The sequence below is a fragment of the Eschscholzia californica genome, unplaced genomic scaffold (assembly GCF_041429995.1).
Source record: "Eschscholzia californica isolate CP2 unplaced genomic scaffold, dmEscCali1.0.p SCAF_4, whole genome shotgun sequence".
NCBI classification, from domain to species: domain Eukaryota; kingdom Viridiplantae; phylum Streptophyta; class Magnoliopsida; order Ranunculales; family Papaveraceae; genus Eschscholzia; species Eschscholzia californica.
The window spans coordinates 33184679-33200526 of NW_028238461.1; the positions used below are offsets into that span (position 1 = coordinate 33184679).

Below are 15848 nucleotides of genomic sequence, written 5' to 3' on the forward strand. Positions count from 1 at the left end.
TAAAACAGACACCTATTTCAATTAAAATCATTGGAAACAAAAAATGTATTGCAAAAATGTAACATAATTATAAATTTGTTGACTAAAAATCGAAGGTGCAAAGATTAAAATGGTGAGTTGGGTTGGTAGTGACTTGAGGTTATCTGTTGCCCTTCAATATCATGGTTCAACACGGTTACATTTATCATTCACAACGTTAATATCTTTCTTTTTTTTACATGCGTCAAATGTTAGGTTGTAAATTATTTGTAATTTTAAAAAGGAAAGAATATAAATATTTTTCTTGACTATATCTCTAGGATTTTTTTATTTGAAAAGGGAAAGAATATAAATATATTTCTTAACATTCATGGTGCTTAAGATCCTAGATGGATTTTTTTTTTTTGTTGCAAGAGCTTCCAAATGGATCTTAGGTAGGAAGCAATCTCATTATAAATACTTTGTTAGGTTTCTTTTGTTTTCATCAATCTCATCTTCTTCCATCAAACTACTCATTCTCTTCCCTTTAACCTTGGTAAAACAACTATATTTTTGCTACTTTATACATTCTTAATTCAAGGATTGAATAAAGACAAGAAAAGGCTCCATCTTAGCCAAGGTTTCTTTTTTTTTCTTCTTCTCTCTTTTTTCTCTTTGTTTTTAGTTATTTTTTTCCTCATTCATCTGTGTTTAGGGTTCTTTGTTTTTTATCATCATGACGAAAAAATTTCTTTTTAGGATGTTTTCTTAGGAGTTCTATTAGTAATTAATTTATCATTATATTTTAGTTTATTGGTTTTAATGTTTTAGCAAATCTTTGATTTCACCCAAAAAAAAAAGCAAGTCTTTGTTTATTTTGCTTAGAATTGGTTTTTTCATTTGCTTGATTTGATTCAACGTAATCTTCAAATTCCACTTGAAAGTCTTTTTAAGTTATTTGATGAATCAACCCAAATTAAAACCTTATCAATTTTATACCCAAAGAACCCTAACTTAACTTATGTTTTTGATAGATACTCACGCTGTCATCTTAGTAACTTATAGCAGAACGTTTCTTAACTTTTGTTTTGTGTTCTCGTTCTCTTTTTTGGTCAATCCTCTCTCACTACACTTTTGTTCTTGTGTAGATTATCCACCAAATGATTTAATGAAGGAAATAGACAAGAAAGTAATTGATCTAAAACCAAGGTATGCGTTGTTTTCTGACTTTCAGTTTTTTCTTTCTATAATATACTATGGTTGTTCCAGCTATTTAGAAAATCAAGTTGGCTAAACAATTTTCGAACAAAACAAAATTAGGAAAAATCATTTGATAGGAAAGAAGATTTAATTTAAGTATAAAGTTGTTTTGATTCAATGGAGATTTTCGGAATAACGTCATAATAATGGGAATGTTGCATTTATAGAATATCACCTTATTTTAATACATTAAAATGGATTAGATTCTAAGAGTTAAAAGATGAATAAAAGTACATCGATCTATCAAAACTATATGTGGAAAACATAGTTCCTTACAGTGGCGGCCAGAAAGTTTTGTCTCCGGGGGTACTTTACCTACCAATTGATAAACATATCTCTACGATGAGTTTTCATCATACGAAAAAGTGCAATTACAATGAATAATAGTTTTAAATATGTATTTTCTAAATATAAATGAATTTGTCTCCCATTTGGTTGACTAGCAATCTTTTTAGTAAAAATATACATTTTGTCAGAAAACGAGTAGGGTTAATGCTAAGAGCAAGTAAATCTAAAGATAAACGTTATTTTTTTCTCTTAATAATTTTTACAAGATGAGTCATCATTGGTAAATATGTTGTTTAACTTCTCTTGAAAAAATAAATAATAATGAACGCCTTTGATTAATCTTTCTTTTTTTCAATATGCCCTTGTAAGAACTCTATTGTAGACTGTCGTATTTTTTCAACTGTTTATCCAATGAACAAGAAATTTTGCAGTGTTTTAGAAAATCATCTCCTCTAGAATCTTGCAAAAATAAAATTTCTTCAGATGTTGAACTAAAAACATGTTGAGACTAATTTTTAAACAAATAGACACTTTTCTGTATGATAAGGGTTAAAGCGTGTTAAAGGCGCCTCCTTAAGATCAATAAAAGTATATCTTTCGAAATTATGGGAACCATGGTTCTTCCTATCTAAAACAGATATTACCTTTCCCGCCATCAAAGACCTCCAAATTATATGATGCTTTTCCATATGAAGGAGGACAAAAAGAAGTAGAAGAAGAAACTTACATCAGAAGAACACGAAGAGGAAGTAGAAAAATAGGAAGAAATGAAAAACAACTTCAATAGAGAGTAAAATATAATTTCATTATTTAGAAAAATATCTAAATTTCTAAATTTCATTTATAAAGCTTTCACAGAATTAGTCTATCACTTTTTGTGCCGCATAGGATTTTCATTTTTAAAACTTGGTGACTCTATTTAAAGTTAGAGAAAAAGAGATATCATAAATACTTTAAGGGAAACTTCGGTGTATGTCAAAGATTTTTATATACAAAAATAAAATTAGGATCTTATTAACTCATGTTAGAAAGTGATAAAATAGACTTCAAAGGTTATGCACTCATTGGATATAAGGTAGTATATTCTAAAAAAGAACTCCGTACAAGCGAATACCCTTTGACTCATCATTGAATTCGTGGAAGAGCCACATGCACATTTGATGAGAAATTCTCCAACATAAAAGATTCGTTACTTTTTTGGCAAAATAAAACCATTATTTGGGAATTAGTTCCTTAAGATCACTTACAATTTGGTTAGATTGTTGGTTAAATATCATATAAGAATAATTTGTATGACAGTTTATTCATATATTTGACCTTGCAGTGTTTTTGTTGGTTATATGAATTTAATTTCTCACAAAGAGAAAATGTCTGCTATCACTATATTTGAGCTTGATGAGGCTCGTCATCATGAAGTTATCTGAAATATAAGGTCAGAGGTCCGATTCCAAACCGTGTATTATTCTCAAAGGTCCATTCTAGAGGTAAAGAACTACGTTTAGGATTGAAGTTCTTATTTGTTTCATCCAATGTTAATAGTATTAAGCATTGTATTGGTCCCGGGTTTCAGGATTTAGAGAATACTTGCTTTTCGAACTCGATTCTGCAATGTGTTACCCATACGGTCCCATCATTGCAAAAGCTTTGTGCATCGAATCATCCACATCCATGCACAAGTAAGATCTTTCAACTTTCTTTATTTTAGGTATTCATTTTTCTTCTGGTTCGTTTTGTTTTGGTTATCTAGTTGTTTCTGTATCTTGAGTTTTAATTTTAGGCGGAGTTGAAGGATTTTGTGCAGTTTATGCTCCGAATAAGCTTGTTCGGGAAATGTTTGTTTCGCCTCATGGAAATATTTTTCATTTCGAATCTAAGCGGTATCCTCTATTTAATAGTTCTTCTGGTTTAGTTTTTAATTTGATAAGTGATTAATCAATTTAGTTAAATCTAACACTAGATTTGAATTGACTCGTTTGAACATATTTTCTATCCATTTGTGCCAGGCATATAATGAATCTAGGCTAAGAGTATTGTCTTAAGTAACCTGATGTGTGCTCCTGACGAAAACAAGTTTTATTTTAGATAAGTTAGACTTTCAGATAAGTCAGACTCAAAGGAATTAAACGCAAACAATAAGAAAACAAAAACTACGTACAATATTTTACGAGTGAGAACAATTATATACCTCTTTCGAGGTGTTCTTTCTAGGTTGTGCCCTGATTGTGTTGACCTAAAACGAATTTGTTTTCCAAGCTAACTTGCTCTTGAAGAACACTGAGTTCGAATTCATTTTGGGTTATACTTTAAGGCCCAAGTTGTTGTTAACTCATCCGTACTTTAGTCCTTTATTTGGAGAGCAGGAAGAATGACCCAAAATTTAACTTTGTAGATGTATATTTTGGTTTTTTTCAATACTACCCTTATACGTTTTAAATGTTTCTCTGTCTTATTGATTTCTCAATCCACTTCACTTTACCCTGTTTCTCTCCTCTCAAGCTCAACAGACCATCCAAATTCTTAAAAGCTTTTACTCTTTTTAGTATTGTAAAGTTAACATTTTATATTCTGATTATTTTCAGCACTTTGTACTCTATTTTGTAGTTCTTAACTTAGATAATTTCAGATATCTCTTCTTCTTTCGAGAATAATCAACAGGAAGATGCACATGAGTTCCTTCATTGTTTGCTTTGAAAGCTTAAGAATTATTTTTCTGATTTCACGACAGAAGAAGAAAGTATCGTAAATCCACTCTTTGGGGGTTGTCTTAAAAGAAAGGTATTTAGATAATATTTTCCCGTTCTTTTCTCTATTTCATATTTATTTTAAATTTGTTTACTCAAATTCTGGAAAAAAAAAACTTGATTATGCGCTAATGGGGCATAGAGAAAAGTCTCAGGGGCATAAAGATTTAGTAGGGGAGATATTTATTTTATAGCCCAAATATTTACTTGATCGAACTTTGCCTCTTAATCTTCATCTTCTCATCACATTCACCAGCACAACTTCTGTCTTCCACCACCATTTTCGCCCACCTCCTTGAATCAACAACTACCTAGTAAGTGAAGCTACCAAAACCTTGATCGACACTTAACAGAGCCCTGATTTCCATATATCAACAAAAAACATGATAGAAAAAAGAGTGAAGTGGGTACCCGGAGGATATTTTTCACTTCCAAAGAAAGGAAACAATTTTTCTAGCCCCAAAGAGGCATAAGATTACTACCCCTTTACAACAGAAGCCACTTATAACCCTTGGTCTTATTAATAGGGTTTGTATTAACCTCGTGAAAGTGATTTTATCGTAGAAAGAAGACCCAGAAGTCATTCTTCCATAATCCTAGACCCCGAAAGAATCCAAAAGAGATAGATAAAAAGAGAATTAAGCCTGAGAGAGAGAGATAGAGCTAGATAGTGAGATGAAGATTATGAGGAAAAAAAAATTGGACTCAAAATGAATATGGCCAAGTCAAATCTAGTATATATATATATATATATATATATATATATATATATGTGTGTGCCTGTGTGTGTGTGTGTGAGTTTGTACAAGAAAATGAAATTTGTAATGAAACTCGAAGGTTGGTCTAGATTCCCTAGATATATAAAACGATACAAGAAGGATCCCAAAATTATTCAAGAATTAATGGTAATGAACGTTTCGATTATATATATGAGTTTAAAGAAGAATAGGCTGAAAAATCTTATTTTAGCACGACGTTCATAACATCAAGGTAATATCGGTTTCTAAGTGAGGTTCTTATATGTAACTAATAAAATTAGACTAATGTAAATAAGGTCGACTATGAACCATTTATGAACAGGTTGTTTTTATTTCTCTGATCATCTATTAAGTTAAATGAATTGGCTAGTTTGAGGCTTCAATAATTTTGAGTGGAATTTTTTGTAATTACGAATTTTACAATATGAAATTAAAATATAATTCAATCTTTTCGTTTTCCGTGGTTCTTTATACAGATCCAGTCAACTGCAATCAAATTCCTTGATTTGAGTTAACCATGCTAAAACTATAATACTTGGGGATCTTGTGTGACCTTAATACTGAAATTGGTGAAAGTGTGTGCAGAGAGATGAGAAAGGAAGAAGATAGATAGAGAGAAAGAAGATACAAAGTGTTTTGTCATTGTCAGGGGGCAGAGGATTTGATCTTCACTCCCCATCAAGTTTGATCTTCTGCATTTTCTACTCCTACTACCACCAACCGGAAGCAGCAAGGCCATATGGATATGTTAGGAGTAATTTGGGTATACAAAAAGAATATTTAACATTTCAGTTTTTTTGTGTATAGCAACACCCCTTTGTATTATCATACCGCTTCGTGTACTTGTGCAAATTTTTTTTTTCTTGTATATGCCAATACCCCTTTGTATTATCATACCACTTCGTGTACTTGTGCAAATTTTTTCCAGGAGATAGCAAAAACTTGAAACGTAGCAAAAATATATCATTTTTCGTTATTTTAAGTTGATGAGGGGTCTTCCTAAATGTTTAAACAAAATACTTTAGGAAATTTATGACTAATAAGTTATCGGGTGTAAAAATGTAATTACTATGAAAAGTATTCCATTATATATTAATGCATACATAGTTTCAATTTTACGAAACAATTAGAAAATGTATTTTGATCTCAACTCAGATACTTACTAATATCAGTGCATTAATTTCAAATCACCATGATCTCTTCTCCCAGAATCAATTTCATGGCTAAACAGAGTCAATTTGTTTTGAAAATTTATCGAAATGCTTCAACCAGTTTCATATTTAGAGTCCTAGCAATCAAGGAAAGTATTGAATTGAATTATCAAATACAAAATCTCCTTGATTGCATCTTCTTCTTTAATTATTTCTGTTGTTCTTCGTTTATTCATCGTTTAATCGTTATTTTATCCGCTTTATTCCGTTAGTTTAGTTTATAAGAATGGTAGATTCCAGTACTTTTATGCTTCCGCAACAATCTACATCAATTTTGCTAGAGAAGAATTGAAATCCAAAACAGAAGTAGAAGAAACTGAAGAAGAAAGAGAAGCAATCAAAGAAAAAGAGACAGAGGAAGAAAAAGAAGTAGACAAAGAAGATGAAGAGAGAGAAAGTAATGGGTTTGTTTTGTCTACACCACCAAATAATGCTTTAATTCTAATGAGGTGCAGATCATATCCATGTAGAAATTCCTCCATGTTAAATCGATTTTCAGATTTCCCTCAACAACTAACCAAGATTCAGAGCAAAAAAATAGAGCTCAAGTTGACAATGAAGAAGAGCAAGAAATTGAACTGAACTCCAGATTGAAACCAAAACCCATTTACTTAGATTATGGAGATCCAGAAACTGAGGAAAAAAGTGGATTTTACAGTGAAAACTGTAATAATGGAAGCATCAATTATTCCAAAACTATTAAAATGAGAGAAGAAGTGAAGAAGGTAAGTGGAGGGATTTCTTTGGCATTAACAAGATGTAAATCAGAAGCAACAAGACGAAAATCAATGAGGATTGATTCATTATCACTAGTCAGATACGTCTAACAGGAGAAAATCAGGTTCTGATTAAGAAAAAAAAACCCAGCTTAAATTTTTTTTTTTTGAAGAGGGTAAAATAGATTTCATTAATTGAAAAGGTTGCAACTACAAAGAGAAAGCAAGAAAAAAAAATTACATGCTAATAAGAGTATCCCAGCTAAAAACTAATTCTGAAAAGGTGGTGGAGGACTTCCATTCTCGGTTTGTAGACCAGTAAAAAAGGAGAGCTTTGATCGAAATTATAAGATTTTCTACCGATTTACATTTTTCTTCGAAGATCCTTGTGTTTCTCTCTTCCCATAAGCTCCAAATTATAGCATAAGGAACTCCATATCTCAAGAAATTTTTCCTATCAAGCGACTTTGGGAGAGTATTTGAGTCGACTAAGTCCTTGAAACGATTTGACGAATTTGAGAGCTTGATAAAAGATGGGGTAAGGGAGTCCCAAATCTAATTTGAGAAGGAACACAAAAAGAACAAATGATCAAGAGTCTCTTCTTCATGGTTACAAAGAGCACACATATTTGGGAAGATGAAACCTCTTCGCTTAAGAGTATCAAGAGTAGGAAGAGCTTGGAGATACAACGCCCATAGAACAAAAGAGATCTTCGGAGGAATGATGTTATTCCATATATTCTTACTCGGAAAGTCTCTCTGGATGTTGGCTTTGTTCTTGGTTGAGAAGAAATTTAAATGATGGTGATAAAAAGAGGAGACGGAAAACTCACAATTTTTGCTTGGAGTCCACGATCTGGTGGGAGAAGTTGAAGTATCCATAAGAGAGGTACAAGAGAGTTTAAGCAGCAGGTCTGTTGCCTTCATTGCTTCTGCTGGGGAACAGGTTCTTGAAAGATTTAAATCCCAATTATGAGAAGAGAAGTTACCGTTTATCACTTCTTCGACAGAGGCATCTTTAGTCTTAGAGAATTTCCAAATACTTTTGAAATCATCCTTTAGCGGAGTTGATCTTGCCCAAGCATCCTCCCAAAATGAAGTCTTTGATCCTCTGTTAATAGTAACACATGAACCTGCTTTAACTGACTTAGAGAAGGCTTGAATTTGTTTCCATGGACCACCCACTTTATGCACACTCATCTCTTTTGGAAACCACCACTTTTTGTTGCCCTTATATTTCTCCCTAATCATATTTGTCCAAAGAGCGTCCGACTCATTCCCGTACCTCCAAGTCCATTTGGCCAAAAGAGATAAGTTAGCTTCTTTTAATCTTCTTATTCCGAGGCCTCCATGGCAAAGAGGCTTTGTAATCTTGTGCCAAGAAACCCAATGAAGCTTCCTTTTAGAATTAGAATCACCCCATAAAAAATCTCTGAAGATTTTTTCGATCTTTTTCGCTACCTTGCCGGGAATTAAAAAGATAGAAACACTACAAAAAAAACGGTCAATAGGGACAAAGGTTTTTACATATGTCCCAAATATATTCAAAATAGGGACAAATGTTAATTTAGAAGAGGAACTAAATAAATTGGTTTTGGGAACGGCTTTTAAAAAATAATTTAGCGCGAAAAAGTTTTGGACAAAAAAATGGCGCAAATTAGTACGCCAATATCCCTAATTTTCTTTTCTTCTCTCTCTCTCCTCTTTTTCCTCTTCTGTACACGATTTCCTTTTTCTTGCTCTAGGGCACGATTTCATCTTCTTCTTCTCGGTCTAGGGTTGGATTTCATCTTCTTCTCGTACTAGGGCTCGATTTCATCTTCTTCTCGTACTAGGGCTCGATTTCATCTTCTTCTCATTTTAGTGCTCGATTTCATCTTCTTCTTCTTCTTGTTCTCGTGCTCGTCCTCGATTTCATCTTCTTCGATCTCTCTCTCCTCTGCAATTGGTTCGTCTTCTTCTTCTTGGTTTTTTTTCTGGCGGCATCACAGTTCGTTTGCATCTCCTGCCACCAGGTTTGTTGTTCTCCTTCTCTTCTTTAGATAAAGCTTTATAACATGAAACCCTAATTTGCTTTAGAAGCAAATTTATTCAGTTTCAGAGTTTACATAACTCAGTTGTTACCAGGTTTGTTGTGTTCTTCCTCTTCTTCTTCTTCCAATTAAGAGTTTATATAACTTTATTTGGCTGTAAATTTCAATTTGGGAGTTTATATAACTCTAACTGTTCCAATTTCAGGATGTTTATTTTATTATGATTTTTTTGACCCATCTTAAATAGCTGATGTATGTTGATTTTGGGTAGGTTTGAGCAAAGAGAAAAAGTAGACAGAGATAGAGAGGTAACCTTTTCTTGTTTCTTTTTCTTTGATTGAGTATTAGATTCATTTTAACACCATAATTTTGATGTTTTTGCTTATGGGTAGCTAATGGGTAGGTTTCAATTAGCTGCTACTTGTTTGAATTTACTTTAAAAAGAGATAAAGGTTGTTCCTTTTTTTCCCTTTTCCTATTTCCTATATAGAGCTAAGTTAACTTCATCTACTAAGTCTTGTGTGTGTGTGTGAACCATCTTCATTAAGTCGTGATGGATTAAGGGTTCATACAAGAGTTGGGTTACTTAGGTTTTTGTTAGGCAGAAGGCTCTTGCTTGAATTGGTCTAGTATATTTGGCAAACATGTCATGTGTAACTAATTTCAGTTGTTTTTTGGTTATAAAGATCCTATATTTGGTTATGGAGCTCGATTTAATTAAGTAGTAAGTAGTAACATGTTTGTGTCTCAAGTAGAGATACCAGAGTCTGATTCTTATTCTTTCTGGAAAAAATAAAATCCTAGATTTGGGCATTAGAGGTTGTATTAAACATTAAAAAGCTCAATGTTAGGATATATAAACTAGTAGACCGTTTTAACTTGATAAAGAAAATCACCATGAAGTTGTATATATCTTTGTGGCTCAGTATTATATAAGTAGCATTCCCCTATTGACTTGTTTTACTATAGATGCTAATGTTCTCTTACCTATTTCAAAAATCGCCTTGGTTGCGTCTGTCTCTTTCTTTTCCAGTGTGTGAAATGCCAAAAGGAGTTGTTTAATGGAGTTGAAATCGACACAAGTTTGCCCCATTTATTATTTAAATTTTAGTTGTATGATCTAACTGGAATGCCTCCTAAAGGGTAGAAGATTATGGTTTAAGGTGGCTTACTAAAGGTAACAAGAGAGTTCTTTACAATATTCTAAGGCATTTAGTAACAAATTTTTTTGTTGTTTTAAGCTGGTTGTTATATCACTCTATTTCATTTAATTTATTTCTCATGAACCTTACCTGTGCAGGATGATGTTGATTGGTCGACTTTATATAGGAGTAAAAGAGGTAGTTTCTCAATGAAACTTTCTGAACCTTATTCTGGTATATCCGTGATTTTGATTTTTTAGTGCAACTGCGCAAGCCGGTGCTTAAAATTCTTGGGTTACACCAGGGTCAAAAGCTAATGATGATGGGAACTACGGACTAAATCGTGGAAGCTCCGGAAAAGGCCCAGTTCTTATAGAAGATCTTCTAGAAGAGTAACTAGTTGTTACTGTGGTGAGAATTCCTGATTTTTAGCTCCATCACAATACCAATATCAGGGCTAGCAGTAATGACCACATCTTTGTTTTTTTTTTTGAAAAAAGAGCATGGTTTGTTTGAGATCAAAGAAGATGATTATTAATTTGGACCCAATAAGGATTTTGCTTCTAAGATTCGTTTAGATCTAGATTAATGGTTCTAACATTATTATGTTGTGACAATCTTACAGGTCAGATGAAATTTTTCTTATTTTTGTGCTTCTTGAAACTTAAATCGATTTCTTATTATTAACACTTTGATGACTTTGTTAATCTTTATCCGCTCAATCAAGGATCCACAATCTTCCTTAGTCCTCTTAGTCTAGCTAGTATATGCATTTAGTGTTTATAGATCTTGATAATTGTTATTGCAGGCCATAAGATACAAGCTAATGTCGATGGAAGTGAATCAGACGAGCCAGTAAATCCACCAAAGGTTGAAGATAAGATTGATCCTTTTCCTCATCGGTTGTTTACAAATTCTTTTGTTGCTAAAAGGTTCTTATTTTTGCTCAGCTAAAAATTACCTCTTTCATTCTAATGAATGAACTATTGAACCAGATTTTTGGAAATGTGAATCTATTGATTCAGGGGGGACATAGTCAATGTCAAGGAGATCTATCCACATCAATTCAGAGAAGTTAGAGTTTCAGACTGAGGTTTCTCGACTTATAGATATCATTATCAACTATCTTTACAACATCAAGGATTTCTAGTGAAGAGGAAACATCTATTCACCTATCTAGCTTATTAGTGGTTGCTTTACTTATATATGTTACTAACTCATAATTTTCTTCTGTTCAAAACAGCTGAAAGCAGCACCACATCATCTAAAAATCAACAATGCCAAGAGATGGCATCGACGGAAGATATTGAGAACCTTGCTATTTGTTTGCTAAATATGGTACACTTTTGATTCATCTTTTCTGTTCGACTTTTTGAAGGTTGATAAAGCTTAATATGAAAATAAGGTAATTTTTTTCCTATTTATTATCGTATAGTATCACCATTACATTAGAATACCGAATGTCAAAATATCTTAATTTTAGGTGAATTTGTCATTTCCAATAGGTATGGATGTTAGCAGTAGTTCTAATTTGAACATGAGAATAAAGAAAATTTAGGTGCTAACTTATTTTTAACGATCCCAAAATCATAATTCCGATTATTTTTGTCTAATTTACTTCTTAAGTTGAGTTATTTAGATCGTTTAATCTCTTGATGTTTATGACTCCAAACTGTTACAACAAAAGTTTTTCAGTTTTACTCACCCTTCAAGTCTAACTTGTTTGTACTTGATAGTTGATACCCAGATATTATACATGTTAGTATTCGTAAGATCAAACCGATTGGGCTTGTTTAAGAACATTTATCTTTTGTTAATACTTATTCAACCATTTAATTTACAACTTCAATTGTCTTATTAGTTTTTCTTTGCTAAAGCTGATTTCCTATACATCATAAATTTTGGGTATGTTTTCTTTATGTGTATATGTAGTGTATGTGATTTGACAGGATTCATTTTGTTTCGTTTCAGGGAGTATAAAATCTTTGATGCGCTAATGGCAATAGTGTTTTCTGGTAGCGATTCAACATGTGGCATGGTTGTGAATGTATTTTGTTTATATGCTTTAATTAGTTGATGTTGTAACAAGAAAGAATCTTTTGTTAAACATTATTAGTTAAGTAATCAATGTATGGAAATTTACTTTTAAAAGTTTGTTTTAAGCAGGATGTGAATTACCTTTAAATAAAGAATCTGTATATATTAAATGATGCCTATGAACATTCCCAAAAACAAGCAAGAGAAATTCCCACCAAATTTTCAGGGACACATGTTCATTATCCCCACAGTAAATGAGAGAAAATTTCAGTCACATTTTTAAGGACAGTTTATCTCTGTCCCGAATAATTGTAGCTATAGGCACAGATATACATCGTCCCTAAAGAATTATTGGGGACAGGTCCTATCCGTCGCTACATGTGTCCCGAATACTATTTGGGACGCCACTTGCTGGGACGGACAAAAACTGTCCCCAATAAACTAATGGGGACGGTTTTCACATTTCTGGGACAGTTTTCTACCGTCCCTAATGGCCATATTTTTTGTAGTGAAAGCAAGTAAAGCGGCATAGCTGAAAGAATAGAGTTTATGAGGACGATTCTACCGCTTTTGGAAACAAATCTCCGATTCCAAGGAGCAAGCTTCTTCGCAATTCGTTCAATAATAGGATTCCAGAATGGTAAAGTCTTCGGGGACTGACCCAAAGGCATGCCAAGGTAAGAAAGGGGCAAAGAACCAATCGAGAAGCTTAACTTATCCGCTTCCTGGAGAGTGATATGCTCTTCGATACCAATGCCAATCAGCTGACATTTGTGTTTATTGACTTTTAAACCAGTGTATTCTTCGAAAGAATTAAGAACACTGATAAGATGATCGAGTTGCTCCATGTTTGCCTCCATAAAAATAATGGTGTCATCTGCGAATTGTAGATGAGTATATTCTTTCCCTGTATTTGAAACTTTAAATCCTTGAATCTTCTTATCTAATGAAAGCTGAGTGCATAAGCTTTGCAAAAACCTCTCCAACAATGAGAAATAGAAAAGGTGATAAAGGGTCACCTTGGCGCAGCCCTCTAGAGTTTTTGAAGAAGCCTTCTGCCTTGCCATTTATCAAGATTGAAAAGTGAGGGGAAGAGGTCATATTCTTGATCCACCGACACCAACGCCATCCAAAGTTCATACCTTTCATGATCTGCAAAAGAGAATTCCAATTCACACTGTCGAAAGCTTTCTCAATGTCTAATTTATTGATGAATCCTTTTCCTCGGTTTCTAGCTTTCTCAATATCTGAACATGGAGCAGTCTGAGGCCCACAAACCAACCAAGCAATCTGAGGGCAATCGGACTCGCCTTAAGCCCAGGTTGTTCAAGTCCAATACGGACTAGATCCAGTCTAAATGCCATCGGACTTACCTAGTCTGTGGGAGCGTGAAGGGTGAAGGTGTGTCTGAGGGAAAAGATGGGATAACTATAGATGGTCCTTACCTATATCTCATTTTTTATTTTTAATTTCTCATTTTTATTTTTAATTTCTTACCAATGAAAATGAATAAACGGATAAGATATAAGGAAAATAAGTGCTACTTGATCGAGGCGAATAAACTCATACGACTTAGATATTAACTTTTATTAGGATCTAAGTTTATGTAGTTCACGTTCAGACCATAATGCCCATTGATCGAGACGAATAAACTCATAGGACTTTCCTGTCAAATAACTGTTTTCTACTAAAACTTAAACACCCTTTTTCTGTATGTTTTTATTTTATGCAGATCAAGGTGTGGGCTCACTATCCATAATGCTTCCATAACTTTGCCTTCTATCTTGTACAACTTCTCCTTCTGTTTTTGGCTCAAATTGACTAAAGATTTTTTCAACTCGACCTTTTTGATAACCTTGTCATCCTCATAGGGTAGTCTGACATAACAAGTTAAAATAATATATCGTCAAATCCTAAAGGAAGGAACGTAGCCTCTAATAACATTTCGGTCGAGGTTGTTTTAATCTTTTAGGTACGCTTCCAACCTAAGCAACCTATATGGTGGTCTCTAGCGGATTATATATCTCTCAACACTTATTGGGAAGTTTATAGGGCCCCTCCATTTTTGTTAAAATACCTCTCCATGAACCCATTGACTTGGTAGATAGTCATTGATCTTGTTTGGTTAAATGACCCTCCATGTAATGGGTTAAAAAAAACCAACATTAAGGGTGTATATCGCCTACATTATCAATCTACATATCTCAACCCCAAATCTCTCTAAAACTCAAACCCTAAACATTCCTCTTCTTCCCCCGAAATTGTCATCCATCATCGGCGACCATTAATAACAGGTTAAGTTCACCGAAATTGTACAATATCCCACATTGTTTCTGCACTCATCTCTAAAGTCAAAAAGTATCTTCATTGTTGCAAACCACCATGGATGAACCGACTTCCAAAATTTTTGGAGAAATATCAAAAGATCCTCAAAAATCAATTTCTGGACAAAATTCAGTCTCTCAAGAAGTATATGAAAATTTCCTAAACACATTTTTACATGTTTTATGATGTATTTATTGGTTGAATGATTTTTTTTTTTTTGTGTTCAACATGAAGCTCAATTCGGTCTGGTTCCACCGAATAATGTGAACTTGGTACGGTGAGACCATATCGAGTAGAATTTCTCTTAGTAAAAAATCCAATCGATGGGAAAACACCAAAACACTGTAGTGGATTCGTTAACTACGGTGGGCTCGAGCCGCAAATATTGTCAAATTCGGCCCGAGCCCACTGAAAATTGGTCCAGTAGTTACTGGTGTTACTTGACCAATTTTCGGTGAGCTCGGGCCCAATTATGCTCCAATTCTCGGTGGGCTAGGGCCGAATTATGCATTATTTACAGATTGGTGGGACCGGAAAGCTCACTTGGAGGTTTTCTTCCTCTCTTTATTTTCACCCAATTCCAGACAGAAGGCTTCCAAAGAAGGTCCACAAATCTTCTTCCTTGTGTCGCTTACCAGTAGATTCAAGTATTCAAACAATGTAGTTTCAAAAATTTGGACCTAGGTTATGAGGAAGATGAAAAGATGAAAAGAGAGAGAGAGAGAGAGAGGTAGGGGGAGAAAAAGAGAGTGAGACTTTTGACCGGTGAAGGGAGTTTTTGTTGGTTTAAATAATTTTGACCTAACGGCGTTAACTTTGTCGTTAGGTCAAACTAGAGAAAGGGGAGTGTCTTTGAGGAGACATGAAAATGTCTCATATGAATCTCTTTACTTGGGCTAGTTAATCCAATTCGAGCCGTTACTCTAATGAATTACATGTTTCTCTTGTCCAGGTGTCTTCCAAAGAATTGAGCGCGGAAAACGGATAAAAACGGGAGAAACACACACCCAAGGGCATTTTGGTAATTATGGTAGTCTGGAGAATTGGTCAACTTTATTGCTCGGATGAAACTAGACTCAAAAACGATCCCTGTGGCGAAAACAGAAGTCAAATCGGAGTCCAAATGGGCGAAATAGACTAGGTCAAAGTTTTGGTGAAAATGAAGTCAAATTTGGGGTAGCAACGAACGTGGTGTGCAATCTGATGTTGAGGGCTAAGTTCTCGGTATGCAGGTGGGACGCGCGGGTGAACTTGGTGGTACGGATGAAGATTGATCCGCTACTTTTTGGAGAACCAATCTACTATACTCCTAATCGATCGAACGAATCAGGACGAGAAACGCTTGCTACAATTTCATCTAACGGCTTAGTATCCTCTGT

The 15848-nt window shown here is 33.9% G+C and overlaps 2 long non-coding RNA genes across 4 annotated transcripts; both read left to right on the top strand.

Moving 5' to 3' along the window:
• Nucleotides 1-344: 344 nt before the first annotated feature.
• Nucleotides 345-5816, top strand: LOC147544203 (uncharacterized). 2 transcript variants are annotated; one of them, XR_015224049.1, is made up of 7 exons: nt 345-413; nt 1107-1167; nt 2831-2990; nt 3077-3182; nt 3284-3383; nt 4130-4281; nt 5482-5816. It is a non-coding gene; the product is annotated as an uncharacterized LOC147544203 (long non-coding RNA). The 2 variants fall into 2 exon arrangements; XR_015224048.1 differs by lacking the exon at nt 345-413 and adding an exon at nt 472-598.
• A 2833-nt stretch (nt 5817-8649) lies between these two features.
• Nucleotides 8650-12310, top strand: LOC147544204 (uncharacterized). 2 transcript variants are annotated; one of them, XR_015239602.1, is made up of 9 exons: nt 8650-8947; nt 9237-9273; nt 9999-10142; nt 10266-10305; nt 10412-10518; nt 10916-10977; nt 11103-11200; nt 11351-11445; nt 12079-12310. It is a non-coding gene; the product is annotated as an uncharacterized LOC147544204 (long non-coding RNA). The 2 variants fall into 2 exon arrangements; XR_015239601.1 differs by lacking the exon at nt 9999-10142 and having other exon boundaries at nt 10916-11039; nt 11133-11200; nt 11351-11512.
• The last annotated feature ends 3538 nt before the right edge of the window (nt 12311-15848 follow it).